Below are 26,552 nucleotides of genomic sequence, written 5' to 3'. Positions count from 1 at the left end.
AATATTTGAGTCATCATTGTCTACAGGTTTAGTACCTGAGGACTGGAGGTTTGCAAATGTTGTGCCATTGTTCAAGAAGGGCAGCAGAGATGACCCAGGTAATTATAGACCAGTGAGCCTTACTTCTGTTGTAGGAAAGGTTTTGGAAAGGATTATAACAGATAAGATTTATAATCATCTAGCAAGCAACAATTTGATTTCAGATAGTCAACATGGTTTCGTCAAGGGCAGGTCGTGTCTCACAAACCTCATTGAATTTTTTGAGAAGGTGACCAAGCATGTGAATGAGGGTAGGGCAGTTGACGTGGTATACATGGACTTCAGTAAAGCCTTTGATAAGGTTCCACATGGTAGGCTGATGGAGAAAATGCAGAGGCATGGAATTGAGGGTGATTTAGCAGTTTGGGTTAGAAACTGGCTTTCTGAAAGAAGGCAGCGAGTGGTGGTTGATGGAAAATATTCAGTCTGGAGTCCAGTTACTAGTGGTGTGCCACAAGGATCTGTTTTGGGACCACTGCTGTTTGTCATTTTTATAAATGACTTAGACACTGGCATAGGTGGATGGATTAGTAAATTTGCAGACGACACTAAAGTCGGTGGAGTAGTGGACAGTTTGGAAGAATGTTACAGGTTGCAGGGGGACTTGCATAAACTGCAGAATTGGACTGAGAGGTGACAAGTGGAGTTCAATGCAGCTAAATGTGAGGTGATGCACTTTGGGAAGAATAACAGGATGGCAGAGTACTGGGTCAATGGAGAGATTCTTGGTAGTGTGGATGTGCAAAAGGATCTTGGAGTCCATGTGCATAGATCCCTGAAAGTTGCCACCCAGGTGGATAGTGCTGTTAAGAAGGCATACGGTATGTTAGGTTTCATTGGTAGAGGGATTGAGTTCCGGAACTGCAATATCATGCTGCAACTATACAAAACGCTGGTGCGGCCACACTTGGTGTATTGTGTACAGCTCTGGTCGCCCCATTACAGAAAGGATGTGGAAGCATTGGAAAAGGTGCAGAGGAGAATTACCAGGATGTTGACTGATCTGGAGGGAAGAGCTGAAAATGTGTTGCTGGAAAAGCGCAGCAGGTCAGGTAGCATCCAAGGAACAGGAGAATCGACATTTCGGGCATAAGCCCTTCTTCAGGAATGAGGAAAGTGTGCCCAGCAGGCTAAGATAAAAGGTAGGGAGGAGGGACTTGGGGGAGGGGCGTTGGAAATGCGATAGGTGGAAGGAGGTCAAGGTGAGGGTGATAGGCCGGAGTGGGGTGGGGGCGGAGAGGTCAGGAAGAAGATTGCAGGTTAGGAAGGCAGTGCTGAGTTCGAGGGATTTGACTGAGACAAGGTGGGGGGAGGGGAAATGAGGAAACTGGATAAATCTGAGTTCATCCCTTGTGTTTGGAGGGTTCCTAGGCGGAAGATGAGGCACTCTTCTTCCAACCGTCATGTTGCTATGGTCTGGCGATGGAGGAGTCCAAGGACCTGCATGTCCTTGGTGGAGTGGGAGGGGGAGTTGAAGTGTTGAGCCACGGGGGATCTGGAGGGAATGTCTTATGAGGAAAGGCTGAGAGACTTGGGTCAGTTCTCATTGGAAAGAAGAAGGCTAAGGGGGGATTTGATAGAGGCATACATGATGATCAGAGGATTAGACAGGGTAGACAGAGAAAGACTATTTCCTCGGATGATGACATCAGTTTGTACGAGAGGGCATAACTACAAATTGAAGGGTGATGGGTTTAAGAAAGATGTCAGAGGCAAGTTCTTTACGCAGAGAGTGGTAAGGGCGTGGAATGCCCTACCTGCTAATGTAGTCAACTCAGCCACATTAGGGAGATTTAAACAATCCTTAGATAAGCACATGGATGATTTTGGGATAGTGGGGGGGGGAGGTCGAGCTGAGAATAGTTCACAGGTCGGCGCAACATTGAGGGCTGAAGGGCCTGTTCTGCGCTTTATTGTTCTATGTTCTATGTTGTATATATATGTTCTAGTACTTGACCCTTTCTGAGATCTGTGTAATATTACAACACCGGTGTGTTCCAAATGCCTGTGCCCTCACATTAGTTGAAAATCTTCTTTGGAAGCACAGAATGGTAAAGAACTTTATATTACCCCAAGTACAGCTGTCCGAATTGAAGTTGAGGCTGTCCTTCCTGCTGCTTGCTGCTGATGTTTGCTCTGCAGTGTGAGTGAGGGGCCCTTCTTATTCGAGCAGCCTTCATACAATAGTTATCCAGCTCATTCCTCAATACAGTGCCTTGCTGTCATTTAGTATCTGATTATCATAATCCAGTTACTCCATGTAAATTGAGTTTCTGTACCAGGAAGGATGTTACAGAAGACAGTATTGGATATTATAATTTTTCTATTGATTGAGCCAACCCTAGGAGCCAGGCTGTCTCAGAAACAATACCAGTGTTGTGGGGATCTGTACTGAAAACAACAAATGCTGGAGATTACAGCGAGTCAGGCAGCATCCGTGGAGAGAGTACAAGCTAATGTTTCAACTCTGGATGGCCCTTCATCAGAGCTGACATGTGAAGGGGACAACATTTTTGCAATGGTGGAGGGCAGGGGCGATGCTGTTTGAGTGCTGGAGAGAATGGATGTTGATAGTGCAGATTAAGTGATGGGAATGTGAGAATGGTAGAATAATGGTGTGTCTAACTGCTGGATTGGAAAGACCAGACAATACCATTGAGGTGGGGGTAGGGGAGAGAGAGTGTGGTGATAGAAAATGTAATAAGCAAAGCTAAAAGGAAAGGAAAGAACAATCTGAAGGTGTAGACCTCAATATTGAGTTCAGAAGATTGTAATGTGCCTAGTTTGAAGATGAGATGTTTCCTCTCCAGTTTGCACTGTGATTCGCTGGAGCATTGCAGCCTGCTGAGGACAGGCAGGTGGGCATATGGGCAGTACGCTGTGTTAAAATGAACGGCTACAGGAAAGCCAGGGTCAGGCTTATGCACGGACCAGCGGTATTCTCTTATGTCCAGTTGTCTGTGCATGCTGCAATGCTCCTGCACAGATGCTGTCCCCTCCATGCTTCACGTCAGCTCTAATGAGAAGTCATCAGGACTTGAAATGTTAGTTTGCTCTCTCTCCATGGATGCTGCCTGACCCACTGTGATCTCCAGAATTTTTTCTTTTCCTTATCAGCATTGGTTTATCAACACCTATTCAATAGTCAATCAATGTGAATGGCTTGCAAGCTTCCTGGCATGTGATCTCACTTCCACTGTCTTAATTAACACCTATTCAATATAATCAATCAAGATAAATGCCTTGCATATCTTGTCTGGCCCGATCTAATTCCCAGCATGCTGTTCAATTGGCCAGTTTTCCTAGCATGCTATTAGTAGGGCAAAAGGGACATTCTGTGACTTACGCTGTCCCCAAATCTTCGTGAAGTACTGAGTCCTTAAAACCATCAGAGAAAGATAGGGCTTGCATTATTTTTAGCTTAATGAAAGTGTGTCGAATGTTTTGGAGGGTTTCTCATTGTGGGGCCTTGTGGTCTTTTATGCTGTATCTTACCAAACCCGCCTTGTTATTATTTACCCTGCCCCAGGATGTCTTCCATATCTGATTTCTGCACATCATATTAGATTAGATTAGATTACTTTTTTTTTTAGATTAGATTAGATTAGATTACTTACAGTGTGGAAACAGGCCCTTCGGCCCAACAAGTCCACACCGACCCGCCGAAGCGTAACCAACCCAGACCCATTCTCCTACATTTATCCCTTCACCTAACACTACGGGCAATTTAGCGTGGCCAATTCACCTAACCTGCACATTTTTGGATTGTGGGAGGAAACCGGAGCACCCGGAGGAAACCCACGCAGACACGGGGAGAATGTGCAAACTCCACACAGAGAGTCGCCTGAGGTGGGAATTGAACCCGGGTCTCTGGCGCTGTGAAGCAGCAGTGCTAACCACTGTGCTACCGTGCCGCCCACCGTGCATATCATGCACCATTCCCAGAATGACTTGCTTCTCTAAGGATATCCCAGAATGTACTAGCATTCCTTGCATCCATGCCACCTTTAAAAGCCTATTGTATTGTCTGTCTGCAGCTGCTCTGCATGGCTGCTGACCTTTGCCCCAGACATGGCAGACAGAGGAAATTGACGTCCCACTGAATGGACAGGATCTGAAAGCCTTGTCAGACAGCATTTTGCCCCAGGATCAGCAGTAGAGACCAGGACCCCAAACCTCTCCAGGCTAGTCCCAGTTGCCATCCAGGTCAGTGCAGTCCTAGTCATCTGGAGAAATGTGCAGCACTAAGGGAAGAAGATCATCTACACTCTGCCATCATAAGCATCACTGTCCTCCTCTCTGCTACTTCTGACTCACTCTGTTTCTGCCTACTCCCTCTGGGGCTAATCCTCTCCTTTCACCGCCCCCCCCCCACCACCTCACTCTCCCCACTTCCCCTCACCCACTACAAACCCCAATGCCATGAATCCTGCATTCCCTCTTTACTGCTGACTCACTTATAGGGAACAAAAACAGAAGTTGCTGGTAAAGCTCAGCAGGTCTGGCAGCATCAGTGAAGAGAGATCGATGTGAACGTTTCAGGTCCGGTGACCCTTTCTCAGAATTGTTCTCTTCATTGATTTCTCTTCACAGATGCTGCCAGACCTGCTGAGCCTTTCCAGCAGCTCATGTATTTGTTTCTGGTTTACAGAGTCTGCGTTTTTTTCAGTTTCACTCATTTGGAACATCTCCCCACCTGCACCAACAGTAATTGCTGTGCCAGCTAATGCCATAATATCTTTCTCTCTGTCATTCCATCAGGAAAAGTGCCACCAATGTGCTCGAAAGAGTCTGGAGGAGAGGTGTTACCCAACATTTAGCTCCTCACCCCATTATGAAAGGGGTGACTGCCTCAATCAGGACCAGAACTGGTATCAGAATATGCCCTTGGTTTACTGTGCCAAGACCCCGAAGTTAAGACTATCCCCCTTGATTTGACTGAGGTCTGTTGGTAACAGTGATAAATTCCCAACTTTGTGTCTGTGCTAAATGGCATGGCAATTCAGCACTAACATGAGCCTGGTATCTCTGGCAAAAAGGACAAAAAAATCAAGGCAGGGATTCTGGGAGCATCTAAATAGAGTCTATTTAGCATCTAAGTAAGTGAGTTCTGTAACAGTGAGAGAACAGCCCAGAGATGTAGCCTGGTGCAGTCCATGAGCTGGGTGCATGTCCCTGAGAGCACAGTGTCTTTGCTGCAGCATTACAATGAGAGTTACTGGTGCAGTTCAAGCTGCAGCATTGAATTGTAGGCATGTCCTGTACATTGATTGGAAATGTGTCATTAGGTTTCATAGAGACTGGCACATGTTAGATGCTAACGTTTGTAGATGTGGAGTGTGTGTGGCTGATGCCCGGGGAGTGTGAGTGGCTGGTGCCTGTGGATTGTGTGTAGTTGGTGCCCTTGGAGTGTACCCTGAGATAAAGCATAGAACAGTTTAGCACTGCACAGGCCCTTTGGCCCTTGATGTTATGCCAGACTCTTATCCTACTCTAAGATCAAACTAACCTACATACACTTCATTTTGCTATCATCCATGTGTCGCTTAAATGTCCGTAATGCATCTGACTTGACTACCACCACTGGCAGTGCATTCCACACACCCGCCACTCTCTGTGTAAAAAACTGACCTCTGATGTCTCCCCTAAACCTTAGTCCAAACACCTTAAAATTTTTGTCCCCTCATGATAGTCATTTCTGCCTGGTTCACTCTAGTCATACCTCTCATCATCTTGTATAACTCTATCAAGTTACCTCTCACCCTTCTCCCCTCCAATGAAAAAAGCCCTAGCTCCCTCAATCTTTCTTCATAAGACACGCCCTCCAGTTAAGGCAACATCCTGGTAAATCTCCTCTACACCCTCTCCAAAGCTTCCACATCCTTCCTATAATGTGATGTTGGTGCCCAATGTCCAACGTGGAGGTAGTTTGCAGCAAGCAGAGAGCTGAATCCACCAGATGCTCACTCCGCTTTCCTTGGCCAGCTTTCCCAAAGTCAAGCTGGTTTGGTGAGTTTGGTGGGATGGAAGCTGAATATTAATTTGTTAAATTGTGGCATTAACAGGGCATTTAGGAAATGTTAATCCCATCAATTAGCATCTTGTGAGATTCTCACCATGGCTAAGAATGATTCTTGCCCTGCCACTTGTGAAAAGCATCAAAGATGGCATTAGTTGTTCCCATATCTTCAATGCAGCTGTCACCCAGTTGTTACAAATCTCACTCTAGCCCATGTTGCCCTGACCTTTATAAGGTTCCACCCATAGTTTCATAATGTTTGATGCTACACGTTTCTTGTTACAGTAAGAGATATCAGTGTTGTGTATATTCTGTACAGGTAGTCTAATTGTGTTGAGTATTGAAAATGGTTTATTCAACTTGCTGTTTTATCTTGCAGCAAATGATGACCCCCATTATTCAAGAACTGTTCTGCCAACAAACATATTCAAAAAGAGCCTTTAATTCTGTTTTTTGATAGACAATTAGGTGGTAAATGTACTGCTAGTTACAATTGTAGGTATACTTGCGTGCTTTCAACTTTGGTAATTTAACGATACAACAGTGACAGTACTCTTAAAGCGATAAATTGGCTATGAAGTGCTTGGAAGATTCTGAAGTGCTGAAAGGCACTACAAAAATGCAAAAGCATTCTTTCTAGTTGCTTTTCCTTAGTTGGGAGTTTTAGTTACTCCCTTACACCCCTTTCTCCTTTGAGAAACTGTTAAAGAAGACCTTGCTGTCTGAGAGTATTAAACAATTCAACTGAACAATCAAGCTTCACAATGGATCACATTTTTCTTTAGATGGGATATCAGTTTTTTGTTGTGACCAAGCACCATTATCCAGGATAGGAAGAAAATTTCCTAAATTGGATTGCTGATTCAAAATTACTCCAGACCTGCTTAGCGCCTCAGCAATATATTTAAAAGTCCCTGAAGCCTGACTTTCACTCTAAAACTCCACTTTAATCTTTTGAATAAAGCATTTCTCAAATTCGTCAGTACATAACCGTAAAAAGATCATCAAGCATGCTTTGCAAATATGCCTAAAAATATTTCTCTTTTTGTTGTCAGTAAAACATTGGGGAGTCTGCTTTTTGTTGAACACAGCCTCCTTTCAGCAAAACAGATTTCACAGAAAAAGTCCACCCCCTCAAGGCATAATTCAGGCCATAAATGTACTTGTTTAGTTTTCATAGTCTCTCTTCTACATCATGTACCTCTTACAGTTTCAGAAACTGCTCTCCGAGAGTGTGGCTTTTATTGTCAGCTTCTATGATTATGTGGTCAAGAGTGGAAATGACTTTCAGAATTACTTTTCCTGCTGTGGGAGAGTTCACTTAAATATCTGTAACTTCAAGGCCTTGTTCAAAAGCAAGCAGCCTTATTTTAGCCTTGCAAAAGTTTGTACAAGACAATTTTCTGATTCAGTATGTGGATGTACCTACTAGAGAAGGTGCAAAACTTGACCTACTCTTGGGAAATAAGGCAGGGCAGGTGATCGAGGTGTCAGTGGGGGAGCACTTTGGGGCCAGCCACCATAATTTTATTAGTTTTAAAATAGACCAGATCTAAAAGTTGAAGTTCTAAATTGGAGAAAGGACAATTTTGACGGTATTAGGCAAGAACTTTCAAAAGCTGATTGGAGTCAGATGTTCGCAGGTAAAGGGACGGCTGGAAAATGGGAAGCCTTTAAAAATGAGATAACAAGAATCCAGAGAAAGTATATTCCTGTCAGGGTGAAAGGGAAGGCTGGTAACTATAGGGAATGCTGGATGACTAAAGAAATTGAGGCTTTGGTTAAGAAAAAGAAGGAAGCATATGTCAGGAATAGACAGGATAGATCGAGTGAATCCTTAGAAGAATATAAAGAAAGTAGGAGTATACTTAAGAGGGAAATCAGGAGGGCAAAACGGGGACATGAGATAGTTTTGGCAAATAGAATTAAGCAGAATCCAAAGGGGTTTTACAAATATATGAAGGACAAAAGGGTAACTAGGGAGAGAATAGGGCCCCTCAAAGATCAGCAGGGCAGCCTTTGTGTGGAGTCACAGAAAATGGGGGAGATACTAAATGAATATTTTGCATCAGTATTTACTGTGGAAAAGGATATGGAAGATATAGACTGTAGGGAAATAGATGGTCTTGCAAAATGTCCAGATTACAGAGGAGGAAATGCTGGATGTCTTGAAATGGTTAAAGGTGGATAAATCCCCAGGACCTGATCAGGTGTACCCAAGAACTCTGTGGGAAGCTAGAGAAGTGATTACTGGGCCTCTTGCTGAGATATTTGTATCATCGATAGTCACAGGTGAGGTGCCGGAAAACTGGAGGTTGGCAAATGTGGTGCTACTGTTTAAGAAGGGCGGTAAAGACAAGCCAGGGAACTATAGACCAGTGAGCCTGATCTTGGTGGTGGGCAAGTTGTTGGAGGGAATCCTGAGGGACAGGATGTACATGTATTTGGAAAGGCAAGGACTGATTCGGGATAGTCAACATGGCTTTGTGCGTGGGAAATCATGTTTCACAAACTTGATTGAGTTTTTTGATGAAGTAACAAAGAGGATTGATGAGGGCAGAGCAGTAGATGTGATCTATATAGACTTCAGTAAGGCGTTCGACAAGGTTCCCCATGGGAGACTGATTGGCAAGGTTAGATCTCATGGAATACAGGGAGAACTAGCCATTTGGATACAGAACTGGCTCAAAGGTAGAAGACAGCAGGTGGTGGTGGAGGGTTGTTTTTCAGACTGGAGGCCTGTGACCAGTGGAGTGCCACAAGGATCGGTGCTGGGCCCTCTACTTTTTGTCATTTTCATAAATGATTTGGATGCGAGCATAAGAGGTACAGTTAGTAAGTTTGCAGATGACACCAAAATTGGAGGTGTAGTGGACAGCGAAGAGGGTTACCTCAGATTACAACAGGATCTAGACCAGATGGGCCAATGGGCTGCGAAGTGGCAGATGGAGTTTAATTCAGATAAATGCGAGGTGCTGCATTTTGGGAAAGCAAATCTTAGCAGGACTTATACACTTAATGGTAAGGTCCTAGGGAGTGTTGCTGAACAAAGAGACCTCGGAGTGCAGGTTCATAGCTCCTTGAAAGTGGAGTCGCAGGTAGATAGGATAGTGAAGAAGGCGTTTGCTATGCTTTCCTTTATTGGTCAGAGTATTGAATACAGGAGTTGGTAGGTCATGTTGCGGCTGTACAGGACATTGGTTAGGCCACTGTTGGACTATTACGTGCAATTCTGGTCTCCTTCCTATCGGAAAGATGTTGTGAAACTTGAAAGGGTTCAGAAAAGGTTTACAAGGATGTTGCCAGGGTTGGAGGATCTGAGCTACAGGGAGAGGCTGAACAGGCTGGGGCTGTTTTCCCTGGAGCATTGGAGGCTTAAGGGGGACCTTATAGAAGTTTACAAAATTATGAGGGGCATGGATAGGATAAATAGGCAAAGTCTTTTCCCTGGGGTCGGGAAGTCCAGAACTAGAGGGAATAAGTTTAGGGTGAGGGGGAAAGATATAAAAGAGACCTAAGGGGCAACTTTTTCACGCAGAGGGTAGTACGTGTATGGAATGAGCTGCCAGAGGAAGTGGTGGAGGCTGGTACAATTGCAACATTTAAAAGGCATTTGGATGGGTATATGAATAGGAAAGGTTTGGAGGGATATAGGCCGGGTGCTGGCAGGTGGGACTAGATTGGGTTGGGATATCTGGTCGGCATGGATGGGTTGGACCGAAGGGTCTGTTTCCATGTTGTACATCTCTATGACTCTATAAGTCCCATCTGCAAGGATCTTTTCCTCACAGATCTATTTATGTGGTAAGTCTTATTGTCTCCCCTATCTGGTACTTCACAATAAATGTTAAATTCCTTCCAACTGTTAATTTTGCATTGCATGTCATTATTTTGCCCTGGAGTGTATTTGCAATCACTAAGTGTCACGCTGATCCAGACTTGCACTTTCAGACCTGCACTTTCAGACCTGCCCTGAGATTGTTCTGTGGACCTCAGTTTGTTGCGTAATCACTTCGAGCTGCGACCATTTCTGTGGAATCCAACTTGCTTTGAAGTTACTATGTTCGAGGAGAAAGTGAGGACTGCAGATGCTGGAGATCAGAGCTGAAAATGTGTTGCTGGAAAAGCGCAGCAGGTCAGGCAGCATCCAAGGAACAGGAGAATCGACGTTTCGGGCATAAGCCCTTCTTCAGGAATGAGGAAAGTGTGTCCAACAGGCTAAGATAAAAGGTAGGGAGGAGGGACTTGGGGCAGGGGCGTTGGAATTGCGATAGGTGGAGGGAGGTCAAGGTGAGGGTGATAGGCCGGAGTGGGGTGGGGGCGGAGAGGTCAGGAAGAAGATTGCAGGTTAGGAAGGCAGTGCTGAGTTCGAGGGATTTGACTGAGACAAGGTGGGGGGAGGGGAAATGAGGAAACTGGAGAAATCTGAGTTCATCCCTTGTGGTTGGAGGGTTCCCAGGCAGAAGATGAGGCGCTCTTCCTCCAACCGTCGTGTTGCCATGGTCTGGCGATGGAGGAGTCCAAGGACCTGCATGTCCTTGGTGGAGTGGGAGGGGGAGTTAAAGTGTTGGGCTACGGGGTGGTTGGGTTGGTTGGTCCGGGTGTCCCAGAGGTGTTCTCTGAAACGTTCCGCAAGTAGGCGGCCTGTCTCCCCAATATAGAGGAGGCCACATCGGGTGCAGCGGATGCAATAGATGATGTGTGTGGAGGTGCAGGTGAATTTGTGGCGGATATGGAAGTGTCCCTTGGGGCCTAGGAGGGAAGTAAGGGGAGAGGTATGGGCGCAAGTTTTGCATTTCTTGCGGTTGCAGGGGAAAGTGCCGGGAGTGGAGGTTGGGTTGGTGGGGGGGTGTGGACCTGACGAGGGAGTCACGGAGGGAGTGGTCTTTTCGGAACGCTGATCCCTTATCAGCGTTCATATATTTCCCTCCCCTCCCCTATCAGCGTTCCTATGACAAGGTTATAGGTTACTATGACAAGTTACTATGACAAGGTTACTTGTGCAGTTAAAGTCTCCCTCATGTGACTGTTTTCTAGTGCAAGAGTTACTCTCAGATGCACTCTTAAACTTTCACTGTATGCTTATAATTTTCATTCTTCTATCCCATTCGGCCATCAACTTGAACATCAGTAGCTTTTCCTTCACATCTTGAAATAGTTGTATCCCTTTATTCACTGGATCTTTAAATATTTGTCACCCAATTAGCCATTTTAGGCAGTTGGTCTTCAGATGCGATAGGCCTGTCCTGTCCGCCATGATCAATCAATCTATCAACATCTGGCTCCTGATCAATTGCTCCCTTTTACACAGAACTGTAATTGTGAAGCATGTTGAGCGTATGAGGTACAGGATCCCTCATCACCTACTATCAATGGAGTGGAGGTGCCAGTGTTGGACTGGGGTGGACAAGGTCAGAGGTCACACAACACAAGGTTATAGGCCAACAGGTTTATTTGAAATCACAAGCTTTCGGAAGGCAGCCACTTCATCAGGTGAAATGAGAGAGAAGAGCACACAGACACACAGTTTATAAGCAAGAGATCTAGGACAGAGGAGTCAAAAGATATAAACTGGTGTGAGTGGAATGCCGAGTAATAAGTCTCTACAGGTGACCAAGTGTGTTAGATGGTGTGAGTCAAGTGGCAACCAGAATAACCAGCAAAGGGATGACCTATAATTGGATTAAATGAGACAAAGCGATAATTACAAAAGTTAAAAATAAGGTGGTGCTGGAAACAAATCGAATGATTGGAATAACATGGTAGGTATAAGAGTTGCATGATGAGGGTCTAACCAAAGTAATGAGGAATCCAAACCCGTGCAAACTAATGAAGGTAGAGAGATTATAACAATTTATCACAGTGCTGGTATCTAAACAGGACAGTGAGGAAGATTTTTCAGATACAGAACAGTGTGTTGTGGTCACATGTAGCACAACATGAACCCAAGATCATAGTCGAGGCCATCCTCGTGGGTACGGAACTTGCTATCAGTTTCTGCTTGGCGATTCTATGTTGTTGTGTATCTTGAATTCTGCCCTGGAGAACGCTTACCTGAAGATCGGAGGCTGATTGTCCTTGACCGCTGAAGTGTTCTCCAACTGGGAGGGAACATTTCTGTCTGGCGATTGTTTCACAGTAACCATTCATCTCTTGCCATGGTGTCTGCATGATCTCACCAATATACTATGCCTCGGGACATCCTTGCCTGCAATGTATGAGATAGACAGCATTGGCCAAGTCACGTGTTTCTGCCATGTATGTGGTGGGTGGTGTTCCATGTGTAATGGTAGTATCCATGACAATGATCTGACTTTTCTTGCAGTGATTGCTGTGGCAGGGTTCTGTGGTGTTGCAGTTGATGTTGTCCTGAAGGCTGGGTAGTTTGCTGTGAACGTTGGTCTGTTTATGGTTTGGCGGTTGTTTGAAGATGAGAAGTGGAGGTGTATGGATGATCTTGGTGAGATGTTCGTCGTCATCGATGACATGTTGAAGGCTGCGAAGAACATGGTGTAGTCTCTCTGTTCCGGGGAAGTACTGGACGACGAAGGGTACTCTGTCGGTCTTATCCTGTGTCCGATTCCTGAGCAGGTCATTGCAGTTTTTCACAGCGGCACGTCGGAACTGGCAATCGATGAGTTGGGCATCGTACCCTGTGCTTATGAGGGCATCCTTCGGCACCTTCAGGTGTCTGATGCATTCTGCTTCATCTGAGCAGGTCCTGTGTAAGCACAGGGCTTGTTCGTAGGGGATGGATTCTTGAATATGTTGAGGGTGGATGCTAGAGAAGTGCAGCATTGTGAAGTTATCCATGGGCTTCTGGTAGAGTGAGGTACTGAGATGTCTGTCTTTGATGGAGACGCGTGTGTCCAAGAATGAGACTGATTCTGAAGAGTAGTCTGGGATAAGTCTCATAGTGAGATGAAACGCGTTGATATTGCTAGCAGTCGTTTCAGTGATTTCTAACCATGAGTCCATGACTGTGCTATATTCTTCACAGCCTTCAACGTGTCATCAATTACAATGAGCGTCTCACCAAGATCGTCCCTATGCCTCCACTTCTCGCCTTCAAACAAACACCAAACCTTAAACAGACCATCATTCACAGCAAACTACCCAGCCTTCAGGACAACATTGACAACAACATCACACAATCCTGCCAGGGCAACCTCTGCAAGACATGCCAGGTCATCGACATGGGTGCCAACATCACATGTGGGAACACCACCTACCACGTACATGACAAATACTCAAGTGACCGGCCAATGTTGTCTATCTCATATGCTGCATGCAAGGTATGCCCCAAGACATTGTATATTGGCAGACTCTATCTCAACGGATGAATGGACACTGTGCACCAATCACCAGACAGGAATGTTCCCTCCCAGTCGGGGAACTCTTCAGGGGTCAGGGTCATTCAGTCTCTGACCTTTGGGTAAGCATCCTGAAAGGCAGACTTTGAGATACACAATAAAGCAGAATCGTCAAGCAGAAACTGAAAGCCAAGTTCTGTACCCACGAAGATGGCCTCGATCATGATCTTGGGTTCATGTTGTGCTATGTGTGATCCCAACACACTGTTCTGTATCTATAAAAACTTCCTCACTGTCCTGTTTTGACACCATCACCTTGATGAATTGTAATGATCTCTCTACCTTAATTAGTTTGTACAGTTTTAGATGACTTATTACTTTGGTTAGACCCTCAGCAAGTGACTGTTATAACTATCATGTTATTCCAGTCATTTGGTTTGTCTCCAGCACCACCTTACTTTTTATTTTTTGTAATTATCTCTCTGCCTCATTTAATCAGATTATAGGTCATCCCTTCGCTGGTTATTCAGCTGCCTCCACTTTACTCACACCGTCTGATACTCTTGGTCATCTGCAGAGACTTATTATTTGACACTCCACTCACACCAGTTGTATGATCTTGTGATCTCTTTGCTCTTGATCTCTCTGCCTATAAACTCTGTGTTCTGTGTGCATCTTGTTCACTTCACTTGACAAAGGAGCTGTGCTCAGACAGCTTGTGATTTCAAATAAACTTGTTGGACTGTAACCTGGTGTCATGTGACTTCTGACTTTGACCTACTATCAATAGGTTAGATTCTGAGATTACTTAATCTCTATTAAACCTGAGGAATGGACCTTAAAAGTTTCGTTACCACATTGGTTAATGACCGTCTTGCCATCAAACCTTATTGCATTGACAACAGTTTTCCTTTCATTACTACCTTTGCTTTTGTAAGACACTGTAGCCACAGAAATAAAATCCATCTTGGATGATCTTAAAAAGAATTGTAGCTCTCCCAATTTCCTCTGAGACCTTGGCCTTGATGAAAGTTCTTCTCTTCAAAAGTAAAGCATCCGAATGAAAAACTATGAGCAAATTGTTGTCCCCTCATGAGTATCACCCAACGCAGAAGTTAATCTTGCATTTCTCTCAAAACAATTAATAGTGACTGCCTCTGTCTATCTGAAGCACGCAGTTTGCATTAATTGCTCCTGCCACTGCAGTTGTCAACCTGCAGATTGATTGATCTGCTAAAATTATATGCAGTATCTATCACTGCGTGATTGCTTTCATGAAGTGTATTTCTGAAAAGATGTTCATGTGCCATATTTATGACCAGAATGTTCATGTTTACACATCTCTAAACTCACCCTTAGTGCATTCCCATTCAATATCAGTTAGAAACAAAGCCAGTGTCCAAAGTTTGGCCCTTATCTCTTTCTCATGACATTGCCTGGAGTCATCCTTTTGCCCTTGCTACATGAAACCTTGTTATTTGCAAACTATTCATAATTCATGGACCTACACGCGCTCAGATTGTCACCTCCATGAGCTTATCACTGAACCCTCTTCCACTTATGTGACCTTGCATTGCTAGCATATCAAGATCAATTAGACTCATTGACTCATACCGTTAGTCCTTGACCCACGTCTCTCCACCCAAAAACCCCCGCTTCCCCATCACCAGCACCACCACCAAGTCTTTGATCCTATTATTTACATTTTCCCCATCGCTCTCCAAAGTTTCAAACATCAGAGTTAGTCTCTGGGGCATTTAAAAAATGTCCTTGACTGCTTTCAGATTTGATTCTGAGATGAATGGTTTGGCACACATCCGCAGCTCATGACTTGAGAGGTGCATTTTTTTCATTATTTGTAGAACGTTTGATGAGTGTCCATATTTCTTCAAAGTCAGAGTGATATGTCCACATTCCTACAGGTTTTCATTTCAAAGAAACAAATACCATCTGATTTCTCCTTCTGGTACGTTGCAATGTTTCCATGACGTGCAATCTCAGCTGTTCTGTTTTTACAAAATCAATTCCTTCTTATTGGCATTCTTGGATCCATACTCCTTCCCCCGGCTGAAGCCTCCCTAGCTTGATGGTAGTGTTTGAAGTTCCCTCATTTACTTTTCTCTTTGCACTTCCTCATGTTTTCTCCCTCTATCATGATCACTCATGATGATACAAGATTTTCATTATCCAGAAAGTGTTGAGTGCTGCAATTCTTGTCTCCTTCCAATCAAAAATTCTGTTGTTGATAATCCATTTTACAACAGTGATGAACTATTCAATTGAGCCAAATTAATGCCATTATTTTTTCTTCAGAGGTTCCTTTGTAGCTCTGACTCCTCATTCTGTTTCACCATTTTCTTGTGGACCGTGAGATGAATTTGTCACCTGAATGAATCTGAATTCCTTGGAAAATTCTTTAAAACACCTGTTTGTGAAACGTACTCCATTTTCAGATACAATCATGCCAGAAATGCCACACGCTAAATAAATTCACTTTGATGATTGAATCAGTGTCCTCTCCAATACTATGCGGATAGTTTATCTCAATCCACCTTAGATAATAGTCAAAGATAAATATTTTACCTTTAACCTCAGATAAGATCTTTCCCAAGGCCTTGATTGAATTTATGATGGTGCTAAATGGTCTTTCTGTTCCTGACCGTTGATTGGACAGATTTGACAGTTGGACATAACTTCCTCAGTTGAATGAGTATTATTTGGTTACTGAGTTGACTATTGGGCTTTTGTTTTTTGATATGCCAAGATGCCTTTGATTTAGTTTTTGTGGAATATCCATTCTGGAGATGTTTTAGCTATTGGCAGTCTTTTATTAAAGGCTAAAAAATCATCTACAATTGTGTGATTTTTCATAGCTCAAAACATTACCTTAATATAGAGTTTCTGAAGATTGATGTTGGTCATCCATCCTGACAATATCTTCTAATCTGAGACATTTTTCATCTCTGTTTGAGCTTCTTTAATCTTTTTTTCTTTGTTGCTATTTTGTTATCAATGATATATATGCTTCTAGTTCTAGTATCGACTTCAAATCTTGTTTATCAGACTGTTCAGCTGGTACTCTTGATACAGTATCTACTGTTCTTTGACACGGAGCTTGTATGTAGTCTGTTTGAGTTGTATCTCATCCAATACAATCTGAAACATCGAATGCAAGGTAACATCTTTACAAATTCTTTTGCATTGAAAAGTCAAGTTAATGTTTTAACATTTCTGATAATAATAAACCTGAGCCCCATGACATAATGTGAGAACATGTCGCATGCTTGTGTTGTAGTTAAGGCTTCCTTTTTGATTGTGGCTCAGCTTTCCTGTTTCTTTTCGAGACCTTGAAACATAATATGCTAACTTATATCTCCCGCCTTCCTGGACTGGTAGCAATTGTACACCCACAGCTATTATGGAGTTAGCAAGTGTGGGGTATGAATACATCAGAATTGTATTTAGAATAACTTCTCTACTTGACATTCTGTCAATATTGTTGGTCCTGTCTCAACAGCATTCTCAATGGTCTGTTGATGCAGATAGATTAGGCATCAACTTCCCAATGTGATTATAAACACATCGAGAAATCTTTGCAGCTCTGTTATGCTCTTGGATTATGTGAATTATATGAACCCCCTTCGTTCATTATTTTGTAAACAGTGTACTCTGCATCAGTTTAGCTGGGCTACCATGTAAATGGTGTTGAATGTTATGCATCCCTGTTTCTGAACTTATGATTGAGGGGAAGTTATTGATGAAGAATCTAAAGATGATTGTGCCCAGGAGATTATCCTGATGAACTCTTGCAGCCAGGTCCTCAAGTCTATGATCACCTCAAAGTTTGTGAGAAGATTTGTAGCTCGGGTGCTCATTGTTGTGGTTCTGTTCGCCGAGCTGGGAATTTGTGTTGCAGACGTTTCGTCCCCTGTCTGGGTGACATCCTCAGTGCTTGGGAGCCTCCTGTGAAGCGCTTCTGTGATCTTTCCTCCGGCATTTGTAGTGGTTTGAATCTGCCGCTTCCGGTTGTCAGTTCCAGCTGTCCGTTGCAGTGGTCGGTATATTGGGTCCAGGTTGATGTGCTTATTGATTGAATCTGTGGATGAGTGCCATGCCTCTAGGAATTCCCTGGCTGTTCTCTGTTTGGCCTGTCCTATAATAGTAGTGTTGTCCCAGTCGAACTCATGTTGCTTATCATCTGCGTGTGTGACTACTAAGGATAGCTGGTCGTGTCGTTTCGTGACTAGTTGATGTTCATGGATGTGGATCGTTAGCTGTCTTCCTGTTTGTCCTATGTAGTGTTTTGTGCAGTCCTTGCATGGGATTTTGTACACTACATTGGTTTTTCTCATGCTGGGTTTTGGGTCTTTCGTTCTGATGAGTTGTTGTCTGAGAGTGTCTGTTGGTTTGTGTGCTGTTATGAGTCCTAGTGGTCGCAGTAGTCTGGCTGTCAGTTCGGAAGTGCTCTTGATGTATGGTAACGTGGCTAGTCCTTTGGGTTGCGGCATGTCCTCATTCCATTGTCTTTCCCTTAGGCATCTGTTGATGAAATTGCGCAGGTATCCGTTTTTGGCGAATACATTGTATAGGTGTTCTTCCTTTTTTTGTAGTTCTGGTGTGCTGCAGTGTGTTGTGGCCCTTTTGAACAGTGTCTTGATGTAACTTCTTTTGTGTGTGTTGGGATGGTTGCTTTCGTAGTTCAGGACTTGGTCTGTGTGTGTGGCTTTCCTGTATACCTTGGTGGTGAATTCTCCGTTCGGTGTTCTCTGTACCATCATAGGACTACATACATAGGACAACCAGGAAGTCAGCTAACGATTCTCATCCATGAACTAGCCACAAAATGACACGACCAGCTATCCTTAGTAGCCACACATGCAGGAGAAAGTGAGGGCTGCAGATGCTGGAGATCAGAGCTGAAAATGTGTTGCTGGAAAAGCGCAGCAGGTCAGGCAGCATCCAAGGAACAGGAGAATCGACGTTTCGGGCATAGCCACACATGCAGATGACAAGCAACATGAGTTCGACTGGGACAACACTACTATTATAGGACAAGCCAAACAGAGAACAGCCAGGGAATTCCTAGAGGCATGGCACTCATCCACAGATTCAATCAATAAGCACATCGACCTGGACCCAATATACCGACCAATACAACGGACAGCTGGAACTGACAACTGGAAGCAGCAGATTCAAACCACTACAAATGCCGGAGGAAAGATCACAGAAGCGCTTCACAGGAGGCTCCCAAGCACTGAGGATGTCACCTAGACAGGGGACGAAACGTCTGCAACACAAATTCCCAGCTCGGTGAACAGAACCACAACATCTATGATCACCTTTCAGGACAATTAGGGATGGTCAAACAGTCTTGATCCTTTAAATGGAATAATGCATAGGTTTATTTCAAAATATCCTAACAAAATGCCTCACCTAAAAGTGATAAACCACATAAATCTAAAAGAATTTAAAATACAATTTATAGACTTATTTCTGCTCCTTATCATTCCAGTATATTGATTTAAAATCCTCAAATTCATTGTGCTTAACCTCTTCCTTTAAAGTCTGACTCAACTTTGGTTATCATGTTTTCAGAGTGAGACATATGTAGAAAATCAACTTGCACTTTGGGGATAAAAATAACTATGGAGCAGATTCCCAAGGGCCTGTTATTGAATAAATCATGAATTAAGTATTGGAAATGTATTTCGAAGAAAAATGAATTCGCTAGTAAGCTTACAGATTTCTACTGAAGGAGGAGTGGTTGGAATGAGGTGAATCATTGTGACAAATTAACGTTTGTAGTGAATGAAGACTGGAATTAACAACAGTAAAAGAGAAAAAGTTTAAAACTTCTGTTTTGTCTTAGTGGAACAGCAAGTAGCACACATGTTTAAAGCACACTTTGCATGCTGTGTTTGAAGGTCTAGAGAAAAAGAAAATGGCCAATAGATTGGATCTGGTCAAAATTTATCATCTTGCCAATGAAGGCAGACCTAACAGAAGGCAGCAATTATGAAGCAATTAACTAAATTAGTAACAGAAGCAAAATACTGCTGAATGCTATATCTAGTGGGGTCAGGAATAAAATCAATCAAGAACTTGCTGAAGAGGTGAAAGCAAGATTCAAAAGAATTGCACAGATATGGATAATAAGATTATAGAATGTTTTGGGAGGCATCTCTTGTTTCTATTGGTTTGTCCCAAGTTTTATTTCTATCGGTTGCTTACAGCTTCCAAGTTGAACTTAATACTGAAGGGACTCAGTAGGAAACCAGAACAAATGGTGCTTTAGAATGAACATATGTCAGAATGTGCCAACATTTAGAAGAGGTTTTGCTTCCCAGCTTCATTTTCTACATCATTGCTTTGATGGGGAGCAACAAATAATGGAGAATGTAGTTATGGAGTCAAAGAGAAGGACAATATATGATCTGCAATACACATTATTACACAAAAATATAAAAGGAAATTTAAAAACTTCTGATAAAAGTTTACAAGATGGATATAAAAAGAACTAAAAACTGGATGCTGCCTATCTCCTTAGAGCTAAAATCCAAAGGTAAAATGCAGGGCTTAAATTGCTTGGTAAAACATGTTGTATTAGTAATGTGTTGAGAATGCAAGTATTGTTTTGTTGTGTTTTTATACTGATTCAAAGCATCTATTTTGAAGAAAACGCACATTAACAGATGGTGGCTTGGTGAGGTCTATTGATAGATTCCTGGGCAGCATTGTTGAAAAAGCAACCTAATGAAAATGTGTTGAGTACACAATGAAGTTACATTCACTATGTGGAGTGCTAAGGAATGATACTGAGGTGTTATACAATACTGCAGTTACACTGAAGATATATTTTGAAGCAGACTGCAGTAATGCAGGAGTTCTGCTCCGAGGCATGGCTTGCTGTGGAATGAGACCGGCAACAACAGATCATTTTTCATCTTTGCTTGGACACATGTACTGTACTACTTCCAGAGTAATGGTAATAGAACACCAGCTGAGTGTGTTATAATCATTAAAATATGAATTTATACATAATAATATGTGACCTACTGACAGTACTTACACCATACATAGTAAGAAATGGAATCACAGAATTGTAATGGTGCAGAAGCAAGCCATTCAGCCCATTTTGTCTGTACCAGCTCTCTGAACATTTTAAATTTGTGCCAATGTTGTGCCTTCTTCCCAGGAATCCAGTATATTGTTTCCATTTAAATAATCTTCCAATGCCCTCTTAAATGGATCAATTGACCCTGGCTCCCCAACAGGCCCAGGCAGTGCGTTCCATAACCCAACTACTCACTGCTTGGAAAAACTTCCTCTTGCCATTCATTTGCTTCTTTTGCAAAACACTTTAATATTGTGCCGCTTGGTTCTCAAATATGAGGGCAGTTTCTTCCTATGTACACTGTCCAGACCCCTAATGATTTTGGAAACTTCTATTTAATCTTCTCTCCTCCAAGGAAAATTATCCCCACTTCTCCAATCTTCCCTCATTATTGAAGTTTCTCATCGGTGAACCCATTCTCCTAAACCTCTCCTGCACTGTCTCCAATGCATTCACATCCTTCCTATAGTGTGGTGCTCAGAATTATACCCACTACACCAGCTGAGGTCTAACAAATATCTTATAAAAGCTCATCATAACATCCCTGCTCTTGTACTCATATGTCTCTGTTTACGAAGCCTAGAAAACAATATGCTTTGCTAACAGCTCTCTCCATTTGTTCTGCTACATTTTAATGGATTGCGTGCAAAAGCAGCCAGGTCTGTCTGCTCAAAAACATTGTTTAAAATAATACCCTTTATTTTATACTTGTAAATTGAACTTGTCTGCCCACTTCGCCAATGTGTTAATGTCCTTTTGAAGCTCTACACTACCATCTTCAGAGTTTACAATTTCCCATTTTGTGTTGCATACCAAGGTCTGGATTGTATTATATCTCAGGTAAAGCAAGGGTCCCAGTAGCAACCCCTAGGAACTTTGCTACAAATCTTCTCCCAGCTGAAAATGTTTATTAGCCATTACTCTCTGTTTCTTATCCCTTAGCCAATTTTGTGTCATGTTGCTACTATCCCTTTTATTCCATGCCTGATAGGTTTCCTCTTGAGTTTGTTCTACTGCACTGCATTGAATGCCTTTTGGAAATCTATGTACACCACATCAGCACTCTTATATTAAAAACAACCAAACTTGCCTCGACTAGAGATCTGAGATGAAAATAGGAAAAGTTGGAGAAACTCAGCAGATCTGGTAGCATCTGTGGAATTTGAAACAGAGTTAACATTTCACACCTGGGTTTGATTCTTCTCCTGAACATTGGACTCAGAATGTTAACTCTGTTTCTCCACAGATACTGCCAGAGTAGGTCAGTTTACTTTCTGTTTTTACATCAACAGCCTTCCCCCTCATGAACCTAAGCTATTTCCTCTTCAAAAATACTCCAATTTCGACATGATTTTCCCTGAACAGGTCCATGCTGACACTTTCTGAATCAATCAGTACCTTTCCCTGTGACTAATAATTTGATTCTGAATAATTTACTGTAGAAACTACCCTGCCTCCAAACTGAGTGTTCTGTCATTTGTGGGTCAATCTTTACAACTACCTATGAACAAATGCGTAATTTTTGCAATTCTACAATCCTTATCAACTTTAAGTACTGACAGCTTATCTAACATCCTCCTTATCAATTTTAAACTATTCTAGTGAATGAAATTTCTCCTCTGTCACTATGGACTAGAAAATCTGCCTTATACCTAGAGTCAAATCTAAAGTATTTATTTAATATCTCAGCCACACCTCTTGCCTCTAAGGCCCTTTTAATCCCAAATTGCCCATATTCACCCTTTCATCAAATTTTTACTGTTCATTCTTTGAGAAGACTTTGGAATTTATTTTTATGTTAGGCGCCAGTGTTTTGTTCATAATCCCTCTTTGCTCACCTCCCTTCTGAACCTACTGTTCCCAGCTTAGACTCACTTGCATTTACTCTCTGACACTTGTCGTAAGCACACCTTTACTACTATAATTTAATTTGTATCATCTTTCTTAGCCACCAAGCTCTGGATTTATTTGTCTTATCTTTCCACTTTGAGGGAAAATGTCCAACCCAGCTCCTTTTTGAAACTGTAACCCAAATCATTCTATTAATGCTTTTCCTGCCAGTCTATCTGGCCTAGCCCTATCGAAATTGATCCTCCATCAGTTGATTATTGACCAATGTAATTTTTTTACGACCATCTTAAACATCATGATACAGTGACTACTTTCATCTAAATACTGTTCAACCATCACTTGATCTAATTGGCTCACCTCATTTTGAAGAATCAAGCCTTGCAATGCCTCTTTTCTTGTTGGACAGGGCACATTCTGATGTAAAGAATTCTCTTGAACACAATCTAGGTATGCTTGTCTCTTTCTGCCTCTTACTCTACTATCATATAGGTATTACCAGACATATAGGTAACTACAGTCCCCCATTATAACTACTCTGTGATGTTTGCTCTTCTCTGTAATTTCCTTGAAGATCTGTTCCTTTATAGCCTTCCCACTAACTGGTGGTCTATAGATTACACAAAGCAATGTAAATTCCTCCCTTCTTATTCCTTAACTCCCGCCAAATCAATCCAATCCTAGTACCTTCTGAAACATTCTCTTTCTCCAATGCTGTCCTTGAACAAAAATGCTCCCTTCCTGTTTTTCTCTTTCCTACCTTTTCTGAACACCTTATATCTAGAAACATCCAAATCTGCTCTTTCTTAAACTAAGTCTCTATTATCACTGCATCACCATAATCACACATAACAATCATTGCCTACAACTTCCCAGTATTATTATCAATACTGCATGCATTCCCGTACCTGCAATGTAATGCTGAATTAGATTAGATTTCATTACTATCTCTCTTACCCTGACTCCACCTAATAACTATTCTCTATTTTAGTGGCTTCTGGTTTTCCTGGCTGTTTGTGCATTCTGGTATTACTTCCTAAATTCTCTCCTGCTACCCACATCTCCGGTAAGTGAATTTAAACCCTTCCCCAGCAGTAGTACATGGAACTCAGTAATGACACTTTTTGGCTGTAACCCATCTGACGTGCACAGATTCCGTCTCCCCAACCAAGTCCCAGTGCTTGAGGAACCTAAAGCCTACTTTCCTGCACCATCTTTCCAACAATGCCTTATCTTCCTGTTTCTGCACTGATTTGCATGTGGCATTGGATATATTCCAGAGATAACTCATGTTTGCTGATTTTCTATCAAGCTCCCTTAGCTCATTTGATCGCAGGACCACATTTCCCCTCTTCCTACTTAAGTTGTAAGTACCAATGTGGCCCACAGTCTCTGGATGTTCACCTTCACCCAGAAGAAAATCTTGCAATCAAATCCTGGAATAATGTTGATGGCTCCAGAAAATGCACATCTTTGGATTGTACAGTTACAACAAAAAATAAGAGTTGGCATAATTTTACTCTGTTGATTAACAATGTAAGTGTATTATTTAACCACTAATAATCAACTGTTTCAATATGGGCAGCATCCAATAAATACACTTTTGGCAAAAGACAATTCTACAACGTTATTACCCCATTATTATTCTTGCATTATTATTCGTTGTCTCTGTGTCTCTCTCTCTCTCTCTCGTCCAGAAGAAGGAAAAACCAAAGGGAAATCTGCCCCTTTTCATTTTTAAGAGGAAGCCTCGCTGTCTAAGATTTCAGTCTTGCAGCAGAAAACTCAAGATTTCAGCTCCAGCAGCCAGCAAAGAAAACACCAACTAACTGAAGGGAAAAACCAAAATCCTTTTGGGGCTGTTTAAGCCTGACCATTCACGATTCTTTTGTTACTAAACAAAAAGCACCCAGGGAGAGCTCAAAGCAGTTTACCAACTGCCTGTCTATAGGAGACATTTCAGCATCACTGTGACAACATCTCTCTGCAAAAGAAATAGTGCAGAACACATCTCTTAAACGCACAGTATCGCCACACCACTCTTTCAAGGATACATCACTCTGGCGACCTCCAAGTGAAGCGAAGCTGTTGTCTCCTGCTTTCTATTTATATGTTTGTCCTGGATGGGGTTCCTGGGGTTTGTGATGATGTTACCTAGCCAGGTAATGAAACGTCTGGATATCAAACCTACAGCTCAGCGAGCAAACCTACACCCTAAACCTCAACCTGAGCTACAAACCTTGCGATACATCTCTCTCTCCATTATCCAGAATAGAAAGCTGATTGGTGAGGCAGGACCTCTGGTGCACTACCTTCCTATATCTCCAGGATTGCCGGGGGAGATCACCGATTCTCTACCTGCCTGCTTGCTCCTAACCTGCGATATGATCACCTCCTTTGAAAGTACCATCCATGTAGTTTTCTGCTTCACAGATGCACCTCAATGAGTGCTCATGCTCTGAATCCTGGAGATCAAGATCGTGCTGTATTGGATTTGGTGTAAGATTGCATCCTCAGTAGGGCCTCATGTCTCCATACTTTCTTGTTAATTTTATCGTGCTGCCGTCTATATCTAAAACCATGGAAAGTCAGGTGAATAAAAAAGTGTATTGTGTTTTCAGAATTATGTAAATTTTTTGCATGATATATTTTTGTCTGCTTGCTTGCTAATTGGTTATAATAGTTGTGTTGTCCTTAAAGTGATAAACTACACTATTTTATAAGTTGCATTAAAGTCACAATGATTAATAATTGACACCATATTTGATTTCCGTTACAACACCGGACTGTAGCAAAGGATATTAATTGTACTGCCTTTTCTGGTCTATATGAGGTTGTTAATATAATTTAATGTGACAATTTGAGTGCATGCTAAAATGGCATAGATGTAAGGAGGTGTCCTCCCTTAGCAAACATTTTCCACAGTATCTGCCTCCCTGGCTTTATCTATCATTTAATGTATGAGCAGCAGCTCCCACACAGTTTTCAATTGCTCATGATTTGCTCTCTTACAATGGAATTTATCATCACTTGCTGAGACACAGATGTTGGAGTGTGATTTTGGAATGTTCATGTCTTTTGTAGTAAATATTTTTCTATTATTTAGTTGAAGAGGTACCTTTGACAGAAAATGCTCTGACAGAAGCACCATATTCCTCAAATGATCTGATGCCTTAAGAGACACTGAACAGAAGTTGCTGGAAAAGCTCAGCAGGTCAGGCAGCATCTGTGAAGAGAGATCAGAGTTGACATTTCAGGTCCGGTGTCCCTTCGTCAGAACAATAACTCTGATCTCTCTTCACAGATGCTGCCAGACCTGCTGAGCTTTTCCCTCAACTTCTGTTTTTGTTTCTGATTTACAGCATCCACAGTTTTTTTGGTTTTTTGGTTTTCCTTGGGAGAAGGCTGGAGATATTCTGATGCTTTTTTCATTCGCCTGCCAACAGAGGTGGGTTGATCAGTAATTATAAAGGACCAGAGAAGATGGAACCTAGTTTCTAGGAGAAGGGAAGGTTGACAGTAGATTTGATAGAGGTGCACAAAATCATGAGCGATCTGGAGAGAGTAGGTAGGGAGAAGATGCAGTTTAGTTTCTGATCAATAGCAATCCTTTGGTTATTGATAGTAGTCGGCCGCTTAAAATGATAACTGCCTCCCTCAGAGCATTGTGGGTCAACATGCGTCAAATGGACTGCAGTGGTTCAAGAAGGCAGCTGACCACCGCCTTCTCAATGGCAAGTAGGGTTGGGCAATAACTGCTGACCCAGTCAGCAACACTCACATCACATGAATGAAAGCAAAATGCCAAGGACATGAATGTCAAGGAGAGATGATGGTTATTGTTTGGCATTTTGTAGTATATATGTGACTATAGATTGCAGTGCCTGAGCTAAACTTTAAAGCTGCAAAAAATCCCAATCTTCTGGTATTGATGCAGGACCCCACCCTCTTTCACCTCATTGGATAACATTTGTGGTTTGTTCTGTGTGGACATGTCTTAAATTCAAGAGCATCTTATTGGCAACATTACCCATGTTGCCATGTTATGCATCAATCTAGAAGGTATGGATCTCGTAGCTCAAAATTGAAGCTAAGGTCCTAATGTCAATATACAGCTCATGCCAGGTAAATATTATTTGAAAAGTGGGGCCCAATATGTATACACTGAATGCAAGTCTAATCATGTGATTTTGTAACAAAATAATTGGGATCATATTGT

At 42.4% G+C, this 26,552-nt stretch overlaps 1 long non-coding RNA gene and 1 pseudogene across 1 annotated transcript in view; one reads left to right on the top strand and one right to left on the bottom strand.

Annotated features, from left to right (window-relative positions):
* LOC122554563 (uncharacterized) overlaps window positions 1-25,576 on the top strand; it is a 41,212-nt gene extending 15,636 nt beyond the window's left edge. The window contains exon 3 of the long non-coding RNA XR_006313026.2: window positions 24,031-25,576. This is a non-coding gene — a long non-coding RNA (uncharacterized LOC122554563). The remainder of the gene's footprint in view (window positions 1-24,030) is intronic.
* On the bottom strand, window positions 11,957-12,654 carry LOC148149170 (uncharacterized; annotated as a pseudogene).
* Window positions 25,577-26,552: the final 976 nt, after the last annotated feature.

The sequence above is a fragment of the Chiloscyllium plagiosum genome, unplaced genomic scaffold (assembly GCF_037043375.1).
Source record: "Chiloscyllium plagiosum isolate Xiang-an unplaced genomic scaffold, Cpla_swu_hap1 HiC_scaffold_9, whole genome shotgun sequence".
Taxonomy (NCBI): Eukaryota; Metazoa; Chordata; class Chondrichthyes; order Orectolobiformes; family Hemiscylliidae; genus Chiloscyllium; species Chiloscyllium plagiosum.
Note: the sequence above shows the minus strand (reverse complement) of the source record. Positions and strands in the feature narration are given on the sequence as shown.